This window comes from Zeugodacus cucurbitae, chromosome 4 (genome assembly GCF_028554725.1).
Source record: "Zeugodacus cucurbitae isolate PBARC_wt_2022May chromosome 4, idZeuCucr1.2, whole genome shotgun sequence".
In the NCBI taxonomy this organism is placed as follows: domain Eukaryota; kingdom Metazoa; phylum Arthropoda; class Insecta; order Diptera; family Tephritidae; genus Zeugodacus; species Zeugodacus cucurbitae.
Window position 1 is genome coordinate 8,863,872 of NC_071669.1, and position 23,241 is coordinate 8,887,112.

Genomic DNA, 23,241 nt, shown 5'->3' on the forward strand with positions numbered 1-23,241 from the left:
TGATTTGTAATTTATTAGCGAAAATAAGTAGATTTCTTGTCGGCTAAGTGTTCTGATTTCTTTTTTTTATACTCTCTTTTCTTTCTTCAATCGTGTCCCTTGCAATGCAATAATAGAGGACAATAGAAATGATTGAATAAAAATAGAGATATGTATTTACAGTCAATATACATAGCTCAAAGTAAGCACATATAATAAATATATACAAAGCATACGAATTGTTTGGAAAAAAATTGCTTGAATTCTCAGAATGACTGCTACCAAGTGTACTCGTATTGATGTCGCTGCCATTGAGAGAATTTAAAGAATTTTAATTGAGCACCGAGTGCTCTTTTAATAGCGTCTCGCTGTCGTCTTTGCCCATCAAACTAGTGGACGCAGACATAATAGCCTCTTGTGTAGAAAGAAAATAATGTAAGTACCAGAAATTTTGAAATTTTTCATTACCAAAGTATTCGGACTTGTGGTATGCTGAAGAGCTTAATGGTTACCCGTTTTTTAAAGTAGCTTAACAGTGTGAGTAATAGACTATTTTGGTTATAAAAAGTAGACAATGGTAAATTAGAGTTCAATTTTCACACTGTAGTTAAGTATATAGCCTGATAAAGCACCTACTAGAAATGTGACTCAACAATCAACAGGCAAACCGTTAGTTTTCATAGCAATCCAGCTTAATCTCACAAAAAAATACGGTGATAGGACATTTTTAATCTCTTAAAAAAAATGTCTACAGTCCAGATAAGCAAGCAGCACGTTCTGCTATTAGAATTAAGGAGCTAGGGAATAGGAACCGGAAGAACTATGGAAAGAACCTGACCAACTCAAAGCAAATGATAACAAATCTGACTACATTCTCCGAAAGTTGGATTTCAATAGTTACTTCTCCAGGTGAGGATACTATCTAGACGGCAATGGATGACTAAGGGAGCAGGATACCATCTAAGCCCAAAACAACGAGTTCAAAATGGACTGCGAAGTAGGCATGGTGGTCTGATGATCTTGACCTCTCCCATCTCTCTATCCGTCTACCAAATTCAAACTAGCATCTTCCAAGTGGAAGTACTGGGCACAGAGAAGGCCTATGAAGCTCTATTGAATAACTACGAGACGATACATAAAGCAACTAAATACACATATAGCCAGACGGCCTGACCCTGTCGTCGTCAAAGACTAATTCCAGCGCAGTCTCAAAGCAGGCATTGAGCTCACGGGAAGACAAACTTCAAGTAGACTTAATCTGGGTTCCCTCCCGGTAAAGAAACAGCAGACGAGTTGGCAAAGACAGGATCCTCCCTAGACGAATTCGAGGCAGAGTTAATATCATGTCCGCTAGTATCGATCAAGAGGGAGCTCAATACATAATTTAAACAATTCGGTGAGGACAGATGGAAATATACAAACAAATGCAAAATAACTAAACAGATATAGCAAGGCAAGAACTAGAGACTCATTAAATAGATACAGGAAAAGTAATTCCAGCCTTTCACCTACTATTACGAGGCATTGACCATTTGGAGAACTTGCGTTGAAGATGAGTACGCTCTACTACAACATTTGCCACTACTGCGAACTATAAGGGAATAGGTAACAATTTTCCATTTACTCTGTCAATGCCCAGCCCTATCGCAGATTCGACACAGCACACTTGGAATCCATCAGATATCAAACCTTCAATAGATGTCTACCAAAAGCATATAGGATATAAGTAGCTTCATGGAAAGCACAAAATGGTTTGAAAGGAATAATGAAACGAGATAGCAGTAATATAAAGGTCTACGATGAGTGCATAAAAAAAGAGCACCTAGTGCTAATTGACCCCCCAAAAAATATGCACTCCTACCCACCTACATATCTACCAGATAATAAACTGACGCCTTTTGAAAGATCCCAGAACAGCGAGTCAATCCCCATATCCTTTTTGACTTTGAAGTTACTTTCAAAAACAAAAGGCTCTGAAATTTGCGTTCTCAAATTCGGTTCATATGTTGGAACTAATAACGACACATTTGAAATCTTAAGAAGGCTTATACTTACTAACACAGTGCTGCTTTGAATCCATTAAAGGTTTCAAAGATAATAGCCTTTTACTCGTAGCACAGCCAAATTAATTGATCAATTAAATTTTTAATTGAGAAACCAGTTTTTGTTCTACGCACTGCCGGCTACTATATAATCGTCCAGCTGATATTCATTTTTGTTTTTGCTTTTCATAAGAAGTTGGTAAGTTTTAACAGCTGATTGTTATTTTTTCAATAACCACTGCCATTATTTCCACCATCGACATCTACCGTTGAGTAATATTAATGTACATATATAGTAATATTATTAACAAATTGATCAATTAGATCCTATGCGAAAAGACTATACAGCTATTTGAAATAATCTCACGATGTAATCGAAGTTCACATCTGAAAAATCTACGAAATCTATAGCATATAACTACTAAGGAGGTATTGGAGTACTGAACATATTCGGATCACGAGTGGATAGTAGTGTAAAATAATGATTCACTTTTTGCCGTTCCATCTAGAACTTGACCCTAATCTCTTAGGTTTTTATAGGTACAAAAAGGCATGTTAATAAAGGGTCTCGGTCGTTTATAGCTAATACCGCTATAGAATAATGCCTTCTAATATCAAGATTATTAAAATGAGTTGGAAAAGTCACTCGGGAAGACAGTGGAGCAGTGTTTATGAGAACTAATTGGTGATAAATTGCTCTGTTTTGCAGATGAATCAGTAAGATGGCATATGTTCTGTCAAATAAGTACCCGGGAATTCTGACTTTAAATGGATACAAATATTCAACGAAGGGTTTTTGTGAAATTTTGTGTTTCAAACGAAATTTCTTGTGTCAAAACGTTGGAAATGTAGAAAAAAAACATTTGTATGTTATACTTGTATAATACATATGTAGGGTTGGTTGAGACTGAGGTAGCATAGTCGAAAATGTATGAAATGAAATTAATGAGAAACATTCTACGGACTGCTGTTGTTGAAATTCAACGAATGCAAATCGAATTGTTTTTCTTCAACAATTATTTATTTTACTCGTTTGAGAAGTGCAAATATGCGATGATTATCTAAGAAATTTGCATAGCTGGATAAAACGCCTGAAAGTATGCTTGCTACTTCGAATAAAAAATTAAAGCTTCTGATAATCGAAAATATAACTAGGTGTTAAGCAAGCAAACGACAATGTTTACTTAATGCCCACAAAACTCAATTATTCATTAAATTCGAATTAAATTTGACAACCAATTTACAGTTACTGTCTTTAAGACATCTTAAATATGTTTATGCACAAATAAATTCCTGACGATTAAATAAAGCGTTTGCAACACAAATCTTTGATTATAATTTAATAACACGAGGCGTATTAAATTACAGTTGTTATTCCACTTTTATTCTCCTTTTGTAAGCTTTGTTTTTGTATTCCTATTGATATTGCCTACGGTAAGTATTTGCTGCTGAATTCTAAGTAATATTTAATTGCATAATTATAACGCACCTAAAGCAATTAAATAATTTTATTTGTAATTTTGTCACTCAACTGGCAGTAATCGGAGCAAATCACATAAGCATTGATATTTCGCCATAAAGCCATTCAAGCGTGCAAATGAAATAAATACGAGATTTAACAAGCAATTTGGAGATGAAATAAAGCGAAGAAAAAAAAAACAATAAATAAATAAGGGAAATAAAAGCACAACCTTCATGCGCGCAATCAACGCGAAGTTCATATTTTCGGTTATATTATTAATACAATAACTGGTAGGCAGATAGGTAGATATGTATAGACGAGGGTTGTTGAATAAGCTTGAGGTTTCTTTGTAATAAACACTTATTAATGCTAAAGCAGGCAGAACATTGCCAATGTCAACATTTGATGAAGGACTCCATCTATCGGAGTAGTTTCTGAATTTTCGAAAAATTCGAATTCTAATAATTCTCAACTTCATAAGCTTTGTTGTTACATACTTGACTTTCTAAAGGCTTTTTCGAATTAACTTGATTCCAGCGAGTAAATATTTTATAAATTAACAAAATAGGGCTCTAAATAAATAATTTTTAAATATAAGAACCACAGCGCCACCTACCGTACTCATTAGTGACTTATTCAGAACAGTTGCCGCAGAAAAATCACAAAAATCTGTACAAACGAACGAAGAAAGATACTTTTTACAATCAAAGAAGATCCATATTTTCATTTCAATATTCAAGAAGAATTTATTGCTTAAATAACAGGTGATCCCAATAGATATACTTTTTTCAATGGCCTTTTTTTAACAGATCACATGTGATTCGTATTGTGGGCTCTTGAAAAGTTCCGCCAAGAAGATCCGACGTTTTCGAATTAAATTCTGTTCAGCGATGAGGTTCATTTCTGGCTCAATGGGTTTGTAAAAAAGCAAAATTGCCGCACTTGGGACGAAGAGCAACCTGAAGAGATTCAAGAACTGCCATTTCAACCATAAAACCAATGGTTTGGTGTGGTTTGTGGGCCGGTGGAATCATCTATATTTCTTCAGAAATTACCCGTGGAAAAAATGACCGATAATGACGACCGTTATCGCGTCATGACAATCGACTATTTGATGCCTGCAATTGAAGCTCCTGATCTCGGTGACATTTGATTTCAACTAGACGGCGCCACTTCCCACACATCGCATCAATCAATGGATTTATTGAGAGTACACTTGCTTGAACAGATAATTTCAGGCTTTGGGACGGTCGATTGGCCATCAAGATCATGTGACATCACACCGTTAGACTTTTTCCTGTGGGAATATGTAAAGTCTAAAGTCTATGCGGACAATACCACTTCGATTCAGTACAGTGCCTTGGAGCAGAACATCACGCGTATCATTCGCCAGTTACCAGTCGAAATGTTCGAACGAGTCATCGATAATTGGACTCAACGAATGGACCATCTGAAATGTAGCCTCAGCCAACGTTTGAAAGAGATAATCTTTAAAAAAATAAATGTCAAAAAATGTTCATTCAAATGATAGTAAACACTCTCCATTAATATTGAATTTACTATGTTTTTTGTTAAAAAAGTTGGGAACCTCGAAATGGTTCACCATTTATATGTAATATAATATATTACAAAAATATAAAATCTATTAACCTGAGGCTCTCCTTGTATTAAACCAATCAGCGATCTAGTGAAAAGCTATTCGTCCGCCAGATGTCGCTTTAGCTGTAGTTACCACAATCTGTCAAATCAAAGCATATTATGCTAAGCTACAAAGAGACACTTTAATAGCGTTTAGACAACCAAATTAATAAATTAAATTTTATTGAGAAACCCCTTTTTGCTTTTTATACTGCCGGCTACTCAATAAACGATCAGCTGTTATACATTTTTGTTTTTGCTTTTTATAAGAAGTTGGTAAATTTCATCAGCTGATTGATATTCTTCGCAGCGACATCTACCGTAGCTTTTTTTATCAAAAATATTCAGCCAATCGCAGACCAAGAACGTATATCGTACATCTTTGACGCAGAGTTGCATTTGATTTTCAAGTCGATTAAGATTCAATTAAAAATTAATGTAGCTTTTGATTTTGTATGGTAAATCGATCTTAATAAGCGTTTTAATCGAGCAGAGGTCGGTTAATTGATCAATTAGCTGCTGTCTGAAAACGCTATAAGGGTCTTTCGCAATACTTAACTGAATTTAGAAGCTTAACATCAACGCAATAATTAAGGAGACATCATATTATCAGGCTTGTGTGCTCTTGAATGAAGTCTACATGAAGTTTGTTTTTTAATGAAGAGACTGAGAGGTAATTTTTCAGTATTTATAACATTTTGAGCTTTAGCTTTGGCTTAAGCGATTTTGAAATAATGTCGAGAAGAGGGATACAGAAAATTTGTAACTCAAAATGAACTTTCATACCTCAAATCAGCATTTTAAACCTTGAGATGCTTGAAAATAATATTTTTTCAGAAGTAAAACTTTTTTTAAAGGTAAATAGGTTTAAATGCAGAGAAGTATGTCAGAATATTTTTTATAAAATTATTATTAAAAATGGTACAAAATTTATTAAAATTTTTATTCGAACTTAAAAAAAAAAATAATTTTCGAAATTTCTTTTTTCGGAAACCCGGATTTATCCAACTAACACCAAGTTATGCTGTGTCAGACTCACAACATAATTTTTTCCACATACATATATATATATATATATATGTATACATCGTACATTTGTACCCAATTTGACTTGTCCTTTTGCCTGCTGCTGATGACCGGCCAACGCATGAACGAGAAACAAGCCAAAAAAAGTGAAAAAATAAAATATAACAAAAATAGTAATAACAACCAACTCTTTCGGTTGCCATGTAATAACGCCTTGTCCCACTTGGACCAAAATACAATATTTACAAATTAATTACAGAAAACTGAAATTCATTCATTTCCTGCTGCTGTCTGCGCTAGCACACACATACAGACAGACACAGCACAGCATACATGGCTGCTTGGCTCTCGTTTTGCTTGCGTTTTATCAGCTCTGTGTGTCAGTAGATTGTCGGTCGGTCAGTGCCTGTTTGTTGGCTTTATGCGCTATACATATACATATGTATATATAATATATATGTGAGCATATGTATATGAATATGCTATCATTTACAGTTAGTACGCTTCGCAGTGGCGTAAAATTGAAATCGCCTGCAATTTCATTAATTTAACGCTCATTCTACGCAGCGTACTCGTTCAACAACTAAAGTGCCGTGTAATCGTACATAGTTGTTGTGATGGATGATATTGTTGTTGTTATTGTTTTTGTTGTTGTTTTTATTATTGTTATATAGTTTTGCTTGTGCCTCAGCGTAATTTGTAATATGCATAAATGTCGACTGGTCGCCGGCGTTCGCTGCTTATACAGCCATTCATCATACGCCCTGTACGTCCAGCACAAGTGTGTGTACGAAGCGAACGGAAATGGATGTGTATTATGTATGTGTGTTTGTGTGAATGAACTTTTCGGTGTAAGCAGTGAAGTGAAGTGTAGTATAAGTTCAACTGCTTTTCCGAAGTCTGTAAAGTTTTGACCATTAAAGCAAATAGCATTAATAAATACAAACAGCCAATCAAATTATATAAACACACACATACAAACACACACCCACAAGTGCTTTTCAATTAATATATACATGTGTTTGCCGATTTTCCAAAGTACGTTAGTTACTTGCCGCCTTTGTCTACAAATATCAAGTAATATTAATGCATAATGACTTAGTCTACTGCTCCAACTAATGCACAGTCAATCATTATGTAGTAACTGTAAACCAGTATAACACAAACAAACACACATCACATACAAGCATATTAAACAATTGTAGCTGCTTTGTCTATTTATTTGGCCATTAGTTGGCTGGAGTTCGTGTTGCTGCACTTCAAACTTCAAGCATATTAAGCCAAGTCGATTGCTTTATGTGATCTACGCCTAGTTGAGACTATAGCAGACTGTCTAATAGATAATAGTTTCTCAACTGTTGCAAAGCCGTTTGAAGTTGTTCTTGTCGTTGCAATTGCGGTTAATTGTATAACATTAGCGTTCAATAGATTTGACTAACTGTTGACCTTAAGTTTGTTTGTGCACCTACTTGTGTTTGGATTATATGAGATTTGGTTGCATGAGCATAACGTTGTAAGCGCATTATATGCAAGGTATAGAGATGAGAAAGCTGGCATTTCATGTTAAAGCTTGCACTTGAGATGCTATGCAGTGTTAAGCAAACATTGGTGGCGTTCATATCAAACTTACAATATAGTTTTGAATGGCTACAAAGCCAAATACTGGTACCAAATATTCGATATTATGAAATTGTTAGCAAATAAGTGCAATGGGTCCCGCAAAATGCTAGAATTTCCATTTTGATTAATTTCATAAACATGTATATTGACTTTAATCAACAAGTGGAGAGCTGCAGATTTTAGGTTGCCTTTAAACTAAAACATTTCATAATTCAAATGACATCTCTTATAATACGAAATATTCTTCATATAAATTAGTTTCATTAATGAAAAGGAAAATGTTTGTCTTGCTATATTAGAATGGTCAGAAAATATGCTTAAATCTTCGTAAGCAACTAAACTGTTTTCTCCATACCAGGCACTGAGCTCTACTCTGCTATGGAATCTTTGAAGTAACCTCCAAATTAAATCCACATCATTAGCTTGAGTTTTGTATAAATCTTGTCTTGGTCTAGTGCATGTAAAGGGTGAACCATTTCGAGGTTCACCACTTTTTTAAAGAAAAAACAACAAAAATTCAAATTTATTGGAGAATGCAAATGATAATTGCAAGAACATTTTGGCATTTATTTTTTAAATATTATACAGCCCGACAAAATTAAAACAAAATTTTGCTTCTTTGAACTTAACTTATGACCTGAAAAAATAAGTGGAGGGTATAGAAAAGCAACTAGAGCTGATAGAGACAAACTGATTACAGATTTGAATTCACCGCGCCCAAATTAACTAGAATCAGTTGATAAATTTAAGGTAAACATTTTTTTGGCGAAATTTTTTTTTTTTTCAGGTTAAGAGTTATATCATGAATCCATTATTTGAGTCAAATTTTCGATGACTCGTTCGAGCATTTCCGAGACCGTAATCGAAACGAGATTGTCCTCACATCCCCTCAGGAAAAAGTCTAACGGTTTGATATTACACGATCTTGGTGGCCCAAAATGTGAAATTAACTGCTCACCGCAGTGTTCTCTCAATAAAATCATTTATTGATGCGATGTCTGGGAAGTGGCACCTTCTTGTTCAAACCAAGTGTTGCCGAGAACACTAGCATCAATTTCAGGCATCAAATAGTCGATTATGATGGCGCGATCACGATCGCCGATGTTTTTACCGTCCTAATTTTTTAAAAAAATTGGACCGATTATTCCACCGGTTCACAAAACACACCAAACCGTTATTTTTCTGGATGAAATAGCAGCTCTTGAATCTGTTTCTCTCAATTTGGCTCGAAAATGTCGGATCTTCTTGGAACTTTTCAAGAGCCCATAGAGCTAAGTGATGGGAAGGTCTTTACTTCTTTCACAAGTTATATTTTGTAAGTTTTGAATTTAAGATCTCGACATAAAATGCGTCAAGTCGTTCCATACGTCAGTCTGAGTTGCTGCGAACGGCGCCGAATCGACTCTCGACGGTCTTCGTGTACGCTCTCAGTTAGGACGTGATCTATTGGGTCGTATATTATCCAATAATGAAAGCTGGGTCTCATGATGGGTGATGGTGTTGCGAATAGTACCCTGGGTAGACCAATTACGGTAACCATAAATTGAGCGAAGCGCGTGAAACGCATTCTTTATATAACGTAAATTTTCGTAATAAATTTGAACAATTTGTAAACGATTATTCAGGCGTAAGTCTCTCCATGATTAAATGCCAAACAATACTGAACAAAAAGAACATGACAGCTTGACCCGACTCACGCGTGATCTGTCAAAAAAATGCTATTGAAACAACTACCTCAACTTGGATCACCCATTATAACCCATAATTTAGTAGTAAAAAATACAAAATTATCAAAAAATCACATACAGACCTCATATTTATATTCTTTCGTCGTTTTCGCAGTCAATTGAAGTGAGAATTATAGACTGTTCGCTCTGTAGGTAAAAACTGCCGACAAACAGGAATCATTCTACACTAGAACAATCGAAAGGTTTCATACTTCATCTTACACACATTTTTTGAGCACTTAGAATATGAAATCGCTGTAGACTGAGCATTTCTAGTTCTCCAAAATTTAGAATAATTTCGAAATTTCATACTTTCATGAGTATCAAGAAGCATTTGTTTTATTCGATATCCTTCATGTCATTTGTTAAAATTTGCTAATTTTCTTGTAGTTGATTGATTGCGAAATTTTAGTTTTAATTAGTTTGTTTGAAAATTTTAATATTTATTAATTTTCTAGATTTTGAACGAAATCACTTATATTTTAAACAACTCGTTTCATTATTTTCATTTTATTATTTTCCCACTCGCAAAAGCTTCCTACTGTAGAAGAAATGCACTGCCACTTATAAATAAATTGATAAACGAAATCACTTAAAATTATTGCAAATAAATTGTCACTTAAATGTAGCAATTTCATTTGCCAAGCACTCATTCAATCTTTTTCATTTCACTTATTTTTTATTTTTATTTTTAATTTTATTAACTCAATTTAACAATCATTAATTTTTATATTACAACACTCAATTGTTTGCACTAGCAAATTACTAAAAGCAAACACAGCGACACATAACTGCACATATAGATATGTATATAGATATATATGTATGTATGTATGTATATATTGCTGACAAAGTGTCACAATGAACAATTTAAATAAAATCACTTTTTTTTGCCACTTCAGCCGAAGCAATACAGTTTTCACACAATTAATCATGTTTTACTCGGTGTATGTGTGCAAAAACAAGAAAAAAATCACCAGTTTGTATTAAATTATTTATGGTCAATTGAAAAATTGATATCTATTGACATTTTAATTCCAAGTGGTTATAAATTCAGTTGTTAAACAAAACGGCCAACACACCAACACACACATACTTTCTATGTTATATGCAAAGCGAGAGCGACGATGTTTATATGGCATGTCACACAGATTCCACAAGTGCAAACGAAATTGTTAAGTAAATCAAAAACTGACCAAACAATTGTGTAAGCATGATGTTTAACAAATGTGTGTGAGATTGCCAAGAAATGCACAATGGAATTGGATATGGCACTTGAGCATGCCAGAGCTGAGCAGCGCCGCAGCAGAGGTGAAAGCAATGCGGATTGAATGCACCTAAGGGGATTATGGGGATTATGCAGGCATGCATGTGTGTTTTCGTTTGCTTTGTGCTTCAAGTTATTTATGCACGTGTGCGAATTATATGATTTGTGAAAAGCATACATGTAGCTTGAGGTATGCTTGTGTGTCGTCGTTGGTTGTCTCTATTGTTTACTTGCTGGATTTATTTATTTTATGCGCTTTAGTTTTAAAGGAGCTATGTTTTTGTTATTGTTATTTTATATATTCATGCAAATATATCATGGTTAGTTGTTGATTGGATTATTCCAATTTTATTTTATGCCATCTAACTACAAAGCAATTAACCCTCTGGGACTAATTTAAGTTGTTAGGTGAAGTTATGCTTTGAAGTTATCTAAAGCTCTCCTTCTTATGCTTCTTTATAGAAGAGCTTTCGACAGCTTTCATAACGAAAAAAGCTTTGAGTTGTGGTTTCCACAATATATATCCGAATATCTTAAGAAAATGGAAAGGCTATTCCTCTTCTGCTTCTTTACAGAAGAGCTTTCACAACCAAAAAGCTTCTGTGTTGTGGTTTCAACAATATATCCCCGTAGAACTTAAGGAAATGAAAAGGCTATTTTTCTTCGAATTCTTTACAAGAAAGTTTTCGAAAGCTTTCACAACGAAAAAGGTTCTGTGTTGTGGTTTCAACAACATATCCCCGTAGAACTTAAGGAAATGGAAAGGCTATTTTTCTACTGCTTCTTTACAGAAGATCTTTAGAAAGCTTTCACAAAGAAAAAGCTTCTGTGTAGTAGTTTCAACAATATATTCCCGTTGAACTTAAAGAGGTGGAAAAGCTATTTTTCTTCTGCTTCTTTACAGAAGAGCTTTAGAAAGCTTTCACGACCAAAAAGCTCGTGTGTTGTGGTTTCAACAATATATTCCCGTTGAACTTAAAGAGGTGGAAAAACTATTTTTCTTCTGCTTCTTTACAGAAGAGCTTTAGAAAGCTTTCACGACCAAAAAGCTCGTGTGTTGTGGTTTCAACAATATATCCCCGTAGAACTTAAGGAAATGGAAAAGCTATTTTTTTCTGCTTATTTACAGAAGTTGTTCTGTGTTGTGTTTTCAACAATATATCCCCGTAGAACTTAAGGAAATGAAAACGCTCTTCATAGAAGAGCTTTAGACAACGAAAAAGCTCCTATGTTGTAGAACTTAAGGAAATGGTAAGGCTATTTTTCATCTGCTTCTTTATAAAATTCTTTACAGAAGATCTTTAGAAAGCTTTCACGACCAAAAAGCTTCTGTGTTGTCGTTTCAACAATATATAATATCCTCCGTAGATCTTAAGGAAATGCATTTGAATTGCCAATACTTGATCGCTCATATATCCAGGTTCTATCACTTGCAAGACTCAAAAATCGAACCGAACCGGACCGAACCATCTACTTTTAACTTACCGATCCAAACAGAGTTAGATCGTCGTAGAGATACTATTAACCAAATGAAATCCTTGTAAATTCCAATATAATTAAAAACAAGTAAGGAAGGGCTAAGTTCGGGTGTAACCGAACATTTTATACTCTCGCAATTTATTGATGTAATTTTATAAAGACAACACAATTCGACCCATATATTCGGCATAAAGTTCAATAGAATAACGAAAATCATCATAAATAGTATATGGGGACTGAGGTAATTCCTAAACCGATTTCACTCGTTTTCACCATCAAGATACAACGTATCGAAGACTATACGCTCACTTAATTTAATATTACTTATAATTAGGTATATGGGATCTGGGGGAAGTTATGACCCAATTTTTACCATTTCAGGTACAGAGAGAAACTGTTATAAGAAAAAAATTCAGAGGAAATGAATTACATTAAAATATCTGAGGGATTTACCTATATTTTCGGTGAAAAATTAACCTTAGGCACTGAGTTCTTCATGTTTGATATCAGGGGCCTTGAAAAGTCATGGTTCTATTTTGACAATTTTTCCACAAGTGATGTCACAGCTCAAATACAGTATTTGTGTAAAGTTTTATTCCGCTAGCTTCATTGGTTCCTTATGAATACATTATAAAGTGAACGAATCAGATGGAATTCAAAATTGGGTTATATGGGAAGTAGACGTAGTTGTGAACCGATTTCGCCCATATTCCACCCGTGTCATCAGGGTGTCAAGAAAGTGTTATGTACCGAATTTCATTGAAATCAGTCGAATAGTTCTTGAGATATGGTTTTTGACCCATAAGTGGGCGACGCCACGCCCATTTTCCATTTTGTAAAAAAATCTCAGTGCAGCTTTCTTCTGCCTTTTCTTATGTAAAATTTGGTGTTTCTGACGTTTTTCGTTAGGGAGTTAACCCACTTTTAGTAATTTTCAACCTAACCTTTGTATGGGAGGTGGGCGTGGTTATTATCCGATTTCTTTCATTTTTGGACTGTATAAGGAAATGGCTAAAAGAAACGACTGCAGAAAGTTTGGCTTATATAGCTTTATTGGTTTGCGAGTTATATACAAAAAACCTATTTTGGGCGGGGTCACGCCCACTTTTCCAAAGAAATTACATCCAAATGTGCCCCTCCCTAATGGAATCCTATGTTCCAAATTTCATTTTCATAACTTTATTTATGGCTTAGTTATGACACTGTATAGGTTTTCGGTTTCCTCCATTTTGTGGGCGTGGCAGTGGACCGATTTTGCCCATTTTCGAAAGCAACCTCCTCAGGGTGCCAAGGAACATGTGTTCCAAGTTTCATTAAGATATCTTAATTTTTACTCAAGTTATCGCTTGCACGGACAGACGGACAGACGGACGGACAGACATCCGGATTTCAAATCTACTCGTCATCCTGATCATTTATGTATATATAACCCCATATCTAACTCTTATATTTCTTGGTGACACAAACAACCGTTATGTGAACAAAACTATGATACTCTGTGCAACAGGTTGCGAGAGTATAAAAAAATCATCCCTAACCAGAGGGAACAGAGGGAGGGAATAGTCCAATAGTCGCTGAGGTGGTACTAAGTCCACCAAGCATGCGTGGTCTCTTTATGGATCCATAAGAATCAAAGCCATTCATGAAAGCTGGCGAATCAATTAAGAGATGAATAATCTGTCCAAAAAATATGTCTTATATGCAATAGTCCAAAGCTCGCTGAGGTGGTACTAAGGTCCCTAAGCATTCCTGACCTCTTAATGGTTCCAAAAAGTAGCACAACAGCTCACGATATCTGATAAATCCATGAGGAGACGAAGAACATTTCCACGACATAACCCTCCAAAACAATTGCTCTGTCCTAAAGGTAAAGTAGCCACGAAATATCTCTTCTAGTATTGGGAACTATAGCAGAACAGGTTCCAAGAGTATCTGTAACATTCTGCTATCAATCCGTAACAAGAGCGACCTTACAGTCATACATGCAATAATCCAAAGAGCTCTTATAAAGTCGATCTTTTGAAAAACGATACTAGCCTCAAATAGGAAAGAGATCTTAGAGAGGTAGGCGGCCAAGAGAGACAGCAGACATTACCAAAACAAATTAAACTTGACTTTAGGCATGGATATAGATATTTACGTACTTGGTCCACTGCTTTCTTAGAATCTTTATAAGCACTTAAAAGAAAGCTTAAAGAAAAAACAATAAACATTTGTCATCAGTTTCATGAAAATATCAATAAATCTAATCTCGTATTTATTCCAACAGGGTTAATCAACCAAATATTTGCTGCCGAACTTTGTATAACTGTATGCCTTCCCACATGGATTTTGATGTCTTTTAAATTTGACACAGAATGACAAATATTTGCATATGAGTTTTCACATAAATATATTTTTGTTTCAAAAGTATATCGAAAGACAAGCACGGTTGGTTGCTTAAGCTTAAGCTGCACTAAAGTGCTTGATGCTTTCTGCTTCAGCAATAAATATTTGCTTACACATATCTCTAAATTCACTTATTTAGCACTGTCAATTTGATTTTCATTAACTTAGAAGATATTTTCCAAAACAAATATTTGAAGTGTTACACAATTTTTAACCAAAATGAAGTGATATTTGCAATTTTCATGATACATGAACTTCTTCTTATATACTTGAGTTGCTCAGAGAGGAGAGGAGAAAACTCAGAGGAATAGTTTATGTGGTTAAATTTTGGTTAATTGGATAACTTGATATCAAATAGCATTTTCACACAGCCAAATTAATTGAACAATTAAAATTTTAATTGAGAAACCAGTTGTTGCACTTTACACTGCCGGCTACTCGGTAATCGATCAGCTGTTATACATTTTTGTTTTAGCTTTTCATAAGAAGAAGAAGCAAGTTTCATCAGCTGATTGCTATTTTTTATTTATTTTCAGCAGCGACATCTACCGACGTGTAGCGTGAACAGTCAATCGCAGACAAAGTACGTATATAATTACAAATACGGTCTGTGTCGCAGAGTTGCATTTCATTTTCAAGTCGATTAAAATTCAATTTAAATTCAATATATATTTTTTATTTTGTATGGTAAATCAATATTAATCAGCGTTTTAATCGAGCAGAAACGGTTAATTGATCAATTAGCACCTGTGTGAAAAGGCTAAAATATTGTCTGACATCGTTCAAAATTATTTGAGAGCACCTGTAACGTTCGACATCATCCGGAATCCTAAATATCGACTGACACTATGAGGGTAGCTTAAATAATATGATACCAAAGGTGAAAGAAATTAGAAAATTCTTTAAAGCAACGATTTATTATACAGAACTTAGTTTATACTAGTTTTATGCAAAATCAGTTGCTTTAGCCATGTAGAAATCAATTTCCAAGGAAATGAATGATAGCTAGTAGAACAACCTAATTGGCATACGATTTATTGAGGAACAGCATGAATGAACATTTTGGAAAAGTGAAGATCTATTAATCGCAAATAAGAGTTCAAGGTACCTTCGCTGATACAAATCAGAGTCATTATCCACAAAGTACCACAATTGACTTCTAAGAAGAATAACAAAGTGACTGCGATACATTTTTAATGAGATTAATGTCGAGTGTAAGCTCTCCTATAGTTTGTAGTAGAGAATACATATATTAGTCATTAGATTATCGAATTTCGAAATAGAAGTGATGAGATTAGTTACATCTTTGACATCCAAAATTAGGAATTAAAAGATTTTTTAGCATTCTTATTAATATTGAACCTAGTTACACTATGGATGAGTCATAACTTAAACCAACCTTCAATGGATGTGTGAAAATAATACATACTGAAAGTCTCACGCCCAAAACTAGGCAAAGTTTTTTATGAAATATCTGAAAAATATATATTTAACCTAAAAGTATGCTACGAATAACTGCATACAGCCATATCCCAGGCCCCCTTTGACAAATAACTAATCAGCGCTGTTCAATACTTTTCCTAATGCCAACATCATTGCACATATTTGAGCTAACACATTTTCGCACACTGCTCTGCACAACAATATATGCTAATTTTCAAACTTTTCATTGATCAAAGTGCGCCAAACGGCTTCCTCTGCTGCCGCTGCCAACATCCGCCGCTTTGTGAAACGCGCATAAAAAAGAAAGTGAAATCAACAAAAAATAAAAAGAAAAGGACATACTGACACGACTGATAAAGTCAATGACTTTGCAGTAAAATCGATGCCTTTAGTCTTTATTACGCTTTGATATCTAGCGCGTCTTCTACATATTACTACTTTGCTTTGACTCTTTTTTTTATTTGCTATGCCTACAAACATTTTTTTTGTTTTTTTTAGACCTTTTTTTCATTTGCGCCAAAATTTGAATAAGCAGTGAATGCTGAATCATGAGTAATAAAAAATAAGAAAGGAAAAGAAGACAACTAAAAAGGAAGTCGAGGCAGCCAAATGGTGCTTTTTGGCAAACAGCCAGCAGAACATAGCGCATACATGGGTCAACCGTATAATGGCTAACACAGAGAGAGGCACATCCACACACAGATAGAGGCATGCCTACAAGCAAGTGAATTGGCAAGCAGCTTGCTTGCAGTGTGTGTGTCTCTCTGGCTTGCACTTACAAGGCGATTGCTTGTAACAAGCAATACTTAGCTGTGCGGTGATTTGAATCTGTGAAAGCTGTGAATCGACCGCAATAAAATTGCCTGGCAACACTTGTATTGCACACACACACACATACTCTAACACATGCACATATATGCAATCAAGCGTATGATATTAGCAAGCTTTTAGGCGCATAGACAAATGTGCCAATGACTGCACATATACACACACACACTCATATGCAATTTTGTATATATAAAATCATTGTGTGTGTGTGTCTTCTTGCGTGCAAAGTGTTGAAAAGACAAATATTTTCTAATACTCGCACTGGTTTTATAATAATGCAAATAAAAGCAATAAATTCTACAAGTTGGTACACAATGAAGAGCGACAGACTGGCGTTCACACATACATATATATGCTTATATGGAAGCCCACCCACACTAACCACACACACATACACTCAGTTGAAGGCGCCTCAGCAGACGCCAGTATTAACCAGATTCACCACATCGAGATGCGGTCATTGGTTTCAAGGCATTTTGTTGTCACTAACGAGTGTACACACACACACTCATACAAACAAAGCTATATCTTTATAGCACTAACATTGCTCTGTGTGCTAAATATTTGTGGTTTTCTTCACATTTTTGTTTTTGTTTTTTCTTATGTTTTTGCACATACAAATTGAGCTGTAAAACTAAGCCACTGTCGCCTGGTCAATCGCACCAAGCAGCGAGTTGCTACTAATAAATACTCGAAAATGCTCGCAAAAAATAGCAACAACAAACAACAACAATAACAAGAAAAACTGTTAACCTCGGCTAATATACCCTTCACAGGTGCATTTCTTTTAGTAACTATGTGTTTAAGCAAATCTAAAGACGTTAGAAAAATAAGTAAAAAAAAAAGGAAACATTTTACTAATTCTTAGTCTTAGATCTTAACCGATCTGAACAATTTCTTCGGAGATTATATTATTACTCTAAGCAGTAATCCATGTCAAATTTCGCGAAGATACCACGTCAAATGCGAAAATGTTCCATACAAGCCATTGATTCCGATCGTTCGGTTTGTATGGCAGCTATATACTATAGTGAACCGATCTGAACAATTTTTTCAGAGATTAAATTATTTCTATGAACAATAACTCACACCAAATTTCGTGAAGATACCACGTCAAATGCGTAAGTGTTCCATAGAAACCTTGATTCCGATCGTTCGGTTTGTATGGCAGCTATATGCTATAGTGAACCGATCTGAACAATTTTTTCGGAGATTAAATTATTTCTATGAACAATAACTCACACCAAATTTCGTGAACATATGTAGTAAAATGCGGAAGTTTTCCATACAAGCCCTTGATTCCGATCGTTCAGTTTGTATGGCAGCTATATGATATAGTGAACCGATCTGAACAATTTTTTCGGAGATTAAATTATTTCTATGAACAATAACTCACACCAAATTTCGTGAACATATGTAGTAAAATGCGGAAGTTTTCCATACAAGCCCTTGATTCCGATCGTTCAGTTTGTATGGCAGCTATATGATATAGTAAACCGATCTGAACAATTTTTTTGGAGATTAAATTATTTCAATGAACAATAACTCACACCAAATTTCGTGAACATATGTAGTAAAATGCGGAAGTTTTCCATACAAGCCCTTGATTCCGATCGTTCAGTTTGTATGGCAGCTATATGATATAGTGAACCGATCTGAACAATTTTTTCGGAGATTAAATTATTTCTATGAACAATAACTCACACCAAATTTCGTGAACATATGTAGTAAAATGCGGAAGTTTTCCATACAAGCCCTTGATTCCGATCGTTCAGTTTGTATGGCAGCTATATGATATAGTGGTCCGATATCGGCAGTTCCGACAAATGAGCAACTTCTTGAAGAGAAAATAACATCTGCAAAATTTCAAAACGATATCTTAAAACTAAAGGACTAGTTCGTATACATATATACATATATACAGACTATACTTTATAGGGCCTCCGACGCTTCCTTCTGGGTGTTACAAACTTCCTGACAAACTTAATATACCCTGTTCAGGGTATAAAAACAAATGCAATAACTACAAGAGCACTTTGTGCAATTTGTTATTGTTGTTGTTGTGTTTTTTTTTTGTTGCTGCTGTGAAATATTTAGTCATTGAGCTGTACAACCATAAAATGACAATTTGTCAGCAATAAAACTGTAAACAAAGCAGACAGACAATACATTTGCTATATAGCTATACATCTATATATAACTCTATATATCTATATGTATATATAGAGATCTGTGTATACAAATAAATTTTGTGCAATTTTATGACTCTCTGCCAGTGCTTAGTGTTTGCATATTTATGTATCTTTCTTTGGTGAAATGGCAACAGTAATATTGCAGCGTATATGAAGTTGGATTGCTAGCGAGTGAGGGGACACTATACATCTAACAACTCTGTATACAGAGCAAATGTTGTCGTCAAGTTGTTATTTTGTGAGTGATTCTCTTGCGTAGGGTGTCTATGGAGAGCAGTACATTCGAAAGCTATAAAATATAATTCTATTGACCATTGTAACAGCTGTAGCCACTGGAGAAGGGAGTGATGTTTCTTCTTCTTTCTACAAACTCCTTGTTGAAAGCCTTTTCATTTTATCTACAGTACACTACATAAACCAGACATACAGTACTTGTACAATAAATTACGCAAATTCCGTATACCGATTTCTCAGTTTAACGCGCGCTGGAGGAACAGGTGCAACCGGGACGCTTTGCTTCAAACGCTTCGGACGACCAAGTAGATTCTATTGGCTCACTAGTAGTTATTATAGCATCACTAGGAACGCGACAATCCCAAGAGTTCCATATTGATATGGCAAAACATTTTTCTCTTCGTACATAATTTATTGGACAAATACTGTACATATACCCTAAAAAAAACTTTGAAAACTCACTTGAGCCGGTGGTGTTTAATTTCGCTTAATCAATAAGTAATTAGTAATCAATATCGATTCCGATTTTACTTCTGTCAGATTAGTACCCGGAAATTCTCATTTTAAATTTTCCCTCTGAGAATATTTGAAAATTTATTTTCCCCAGGTACAACTGTCAGCCACTATTCTGTCAACTTTTATTGCTATGTGTCATTTAGTTTGTTTACGGCGTCATTAGGAACTAGTCATCCTTTTGTGTGCGTTGCGATTTTTATATGCCCCTCTTTGAACGATTTATACCAATCGTAAACTTGAGTTTTCGACATGGTTGAATCACCAAATGTTTTTTTCAACATATCCAAACATTTTGGCACAAGAAATATCGTTTGAAACACAAAATTTCACACAAACTTTTTGTTCAATATTTTTATCCATTTAAGATGACAATTTCCGGGTACTTACTGTAAGATAGCCTGGTTAATGTAAATGGAACAGACACGAAATTGTTCCCTTCAAGTACTAAGAACTCTTCAACACTAAACAAAGTTATTTGTTTACTGTCTCTACAACAACAATAACACCATTATTTCGTTTGGATCCACAAAACCCCATCAAGTCCCCAAATCTTTCGAAGTCTTTCCTTTCAAGTCTTTCGAATTTCTGGTTTTGTGATCTAAGACATTTTGTTTATAACCTAAACTAGTTTCGTCGTTCTCTAAGTTTTCCTAATATAATTTTATGTCTTTACTAGAAATAAATTTTTCTAGAAATGATGATTTCTACATATCTCAAAAAAATCTCATTACTCATATGAGATGATCTTTACATTAGAGCTGTACTTATAAATATTAGGTTGCCAATATCTCCCTTCCGCCGTTTTGTCTTTTGAATTTCGCGGCTATGTATAAAGCGCTACAGAGCTCGTATCTGGCAATACTATACATCTTTGAAAGGTCTTGACATAACCTACAAAACGACGCTATGCATGATAAGTTTGGATATTGCGTTCAACAGTTATAGACGTAAAAATGGAGTCACTAACGCCGGAATTCGCACTATTTTAAAGTTTTACTTTGCTAGAGAAACGTTCTGTGATATTTATAGTGTTTTGAGGGATAGTACTCTATCACTTCGAACTGCGGTGGAATGGTTTCGACGATTCAGAGCGGGTGAAAACGACACCATGGATAAGCCAGCCGGCGATGACAACGAATACCGATCAAAACCGGCCGGTGGCACCTCGTAACATCGCCCAAGAGATGGGAGTTAGTCATCGAACCATTTTAAACCATCTGCAGAAAAAGCTTGATGTCTGGGTGCCGCATGATTTGACGCAAAAAAACCTTCTGGACCAAATCAACGTCTGCGATATGCTGCTGAAATGGAACGAACTCGACCCATTTTTGAAGCGGATGGTGACTGGCGACGACAATATCAAGCGAAAAGGCTGGTGAATCGTCCAAACAGTGGTTCCCAGAGGTTATTTACTCTATATCCGTTAATTCGCGAGGTTGAACTATAAAGTGCGATACAATAAACTTATGACTGGAACTCGTAAATACCATTCCATCCAATCCTCTTCCAGGCATCCCTATGGAACAATGGTTTAGAAACCCTATGACTAATGAAAGATCAACTTTACTAAAGGTTTCCTAGACCTCTTGCGATTTACCTTGGGTCAGAAGTATCTTTCGACAGAACAAGTGACTGTTCAGCGCTTATTCCGAACAAACGAGAAATATTGTATATCCAACTGAGGACCAACTACTGAAAATATATATAGCTTGTTTATGAAATTTTGAAGTCAAAATAAAAATTAATATTTTCGAGAATGGATTGATTAAAAGCTTTAGTTAATAATATATTATCTTTTTGAAGTTTTAAATAAGCTTGTGAAAAAAATTAATGCAAATTTTCCAAGCTCATTTGAGGACTACCAAGTGATGTTGGCAGTGGCTGTTTGAGAAATATAAATAACAGAAATGGCTCTAATATGTAGTATGTATAGAATTTTTTAATCTAAGCTCGTAAATTCGATACCTTTTCCAGGCTTCCTCCTCAAAAATGTTAAACTTCCACTTAAAATGGGACTAATATGTAGTATGTATAGAATTTTTTAATCTAAGCTCGTAAATTCGATACCTTTTCCAGGCTTCCTCCTCAAAAATGTTAAACTTTCACTTAAAATGGGACTAATATGTAGTATGTATAGAATTTTTTAATCTAAGCTCGTAAATTCGATACCTTTTCCAGGCTTCCTCCTCAAAAATGTTAAACTTTCACTTAAAATTATCAATTCCAAGAAAATGGGAATCAGCTCTAGCTTCCCATCTATAAAATCATTGCCACAACTGCAATAATATGCTTTATATATAAGCGCAATCGTTCTCACTACAGCCTATGTAGCCCTTTCTTAATGCAAGTTACCTTTCCGTAAATCCTTAAATCTCTCTTACTTTCACATCAATTCTGATATATCTCCCATGCTACAACAAAAAAAAAAAAACAATTAATTATCAGCAAACTTCATCCCTCCAAAACAATTTCGCCAGGTAATTAAGATCCACAAATTTCAATTCACTAGACAAAGTTTATTCAACTCGTAGCGCATTAAAATTTTACAGATTTCAACAGCCTTTTGCCATATTTGTACCTGCCATTAGGAGTTTATGTCACCCGCATGGCAATTGTCTTATCGTGCAACTTAACAAAATTGCAAGTTTATTTTCCGCATTTAACTTTGGCATTAAACGGAATTATGTTGCTTACTTCGTTCCCCACCTTTCTTACTACAACAACCGAACAGCGCCAACAATAACTTCCTGCTTCGCTTGCGTAAATAAGTTATTTCCTTTGAAACCTGCAATATTTTTTAAGCTTTTTTAACATTTGTCTTTCTTCTTTGCTTTTTTTGTGTGCATTCCCGCTATCTATCTACCTTTTCAACTACGCTGAGTTTACACGCGCAGTGATACTTCATTTTTCTTACACTCGAAGCTACAAGCCCCACATCTTGACTTTGCCTTGCGTCGCGTTGACTTGTTAGGATTATCTACGCTGTAGTATATTAAGATAAAAGTCCGAGTAAGAAACAACCGGAAAATGCCTTTGTTATCTATTTTCATTAAACTCTTTTTTTTTATAAACTGTTACTTTGTATTTAGTCATGTAAACGTATCCTTTTTAACTCAACTCAACTCTTTCGGCCAAACAAATTTTTCATTAATTTCCTTTTTCTGCTTTGACCTCAATTGTTGTCCCGAGTGGGTGGATTTTGTTTTATGTTTTGTAGGCGGCCTTTTTACTTCGTCCATTTTATGGCTTTACAGCTTTAGTTTGCCTTTTTTGTTTTTCTTGGTGTTTTCTTTTTTTCTGTTGGCTTTTTGTTTGCCTTTTTTTATTGTTTTAGTTTATCGCTCATTTTTTGCTAGTTGCTTCGGCATTTCAATAAGATACCCTATTGGGACGAGATTTC

At 34.9% G+C, this 23,241-nt stretch overlaps 1 protein-coding gene across 3 annotated transcripts in view; it reads right to left on the bottom strand.

Moving 5' to 3' along the window:
• LOC105210728 (uncharacterized) overlaps positions 1 to 23,241 on the bottom strand; it is a 256,763-nt gene that overhangs the window by 63,883 nt on the left and 169,639 nt on the right. The gene's annotated exons all lie outside the window — the stretch shown is intronic.